At 43.3% G+C, this 1,634-nt stretch overlaps 1 pseudogene; it reads right to left on the reverse strand.

The window, feature by feature from the left end:
• Positions 1 to 291: 291 nt before the first annotated feature.
• On the reverse strand, positions 292 to 577 carry LOC108490043 (annotated as a pseudogene).
• Between the last annotated feature and the right edge of the window lie 1,057 nt (positions 578 to 1,634).

Raw genomic sequence — 1,634 nt, forward strand, 5'->3', positions numbered from 1 at the left:
ACTATAAAATCTAGTGACATCTTCTTTCCACACTCTGAATGGGGAAAGCTTAGAGTGAGGGTTGATATTTCATATTAAGCATGTTGTTTAACAACTTTTCATCAGCCGATCCTGACTTTCATGAAATGAAATCAACATGCAGAATTATCAATCTGAAGATCCACAATCTTTTACAGAAGGAACCACTGCTCTTCCCAGGAACTATCCCATTGATGTCACCTCAAATTCCAGATTTCCCAACAAACTGTGTAAAACCAATTTAGGGGACAGACATCAATAGGTCTACAGTTATCAAATGCACACACTTCCCTTGGCATCTCCAGCACCTTCAGCTTTCTGTGCCTTATCTGTTTAGCATCTCAGTTTCCTGCAGGATGATTCCCATCCCTGCCAGCATCAGCTCCCAGGCCTCCTTTCCCTTTGAACACCTTCTCTCTTTTGCATGTGCCTTCTTAGGCTTGGGTTCTGGCTTTGAGGGAGCAGCCTTAGCAGATAATCTTGCAGCTCTTCTCTGTGGCTCATCCTTCACCTTGGCTTTATCTTCTTTGGAAACCCCTTCAGCCTTTCTCTTGGGCATGGCAGCCTTTCTTTTGGGGGACGCCGGCGCTGGGTGCAGGAATGCAGCAGCAGGTGGTTTTTGTCCTTCCTGGGGTCATTCTCACTGCTTGTTCCTCAATCATATTTCTGTGAACCTTCTGTTGTGTTGCTCCTTCACAACCAAGAATGGACTTAGTAAGGTTATGTTTAGTTGGAACTGATGTGAATTTAAAATTTAATCAAATGCGTACCATTTGCAAATGATGATGGGTTATGAAGGAAAAAGAAAGAGTGGCATGAGTGGCTGTGAGTGGCATGGGTGGGAGAAGGTTGGACCTGGGAAAGACACTAAGAAGAAGGCAAGCGAAAGAGGATGGTACAGAACTTGCTGTGAGAATTATTGCTCTGTGATATCCCTGTAGTACTGAAAAAAAGACAGTGGAGGGAATGGAATGCCTGAGAGAAAAGTAGGGAGCGGAATCAGCACTGAAAAGAAAATGGGGCAGAGATATTACAGGAGCTTTTCCTGGGTAGATGGGTGGCCACCTTCAAGCAATGCCAGAAACAAGGGTTGGAAGCCAAGGAGTTTATTTGTGAGAGATTCTAGAAAATACCAGTAAGAATTGTGGAAGTAAGACAGAAGAAAGAAGGTAGATAACAGGGAGATACTTCCTAAGTGGGAAGCTCACCAGGGCAAGGGAGCTACAAGCCCTTGGCACTGGTAAGGATGCCATACTACATACCTCACACTTCACTCCTTGGAGCAGAGAAGTGGGACGGGTTTTGCTTCATGCACTCTGTCAATGTTGGAGAGTTGGCACCAGGAAAGTAATTTTGCGCCTTCACGTTCATGTCACTGACCAATATTGTTCCTACAGCAAGAAATCCTGACCAGGACATATGCACTGAGGACTGATAGGAAGAATAAAAATTGCTAAACATTCATACTATCTGAAGCAAACTAAGGCTTCAATGCAATCACTTTCAAAAGTTCAGTGACTTTTTTCTCAATAGTAGAAAACAGAAACAAAAACAGCAAACCTTGTTTTTACTGAGAAAGGACAATTCTTTGAAACTAACCTAGATCATCACATTTC

Source organism: Nannospalax galili, unplaced genomic scaffold (genome assembly GCF_000622305.1).
Source record: "Nannospalax galili isolate Female #2095 unplaced genomic scaffold, S.galili_v1.0 scaffold287, whole genome shotgun sequence".
NCBI lineage: Eukaryota > Metazoa > Chordata > Mammalia > Rodentia > Spalacidae > Nannospalax > Nannospalax galili.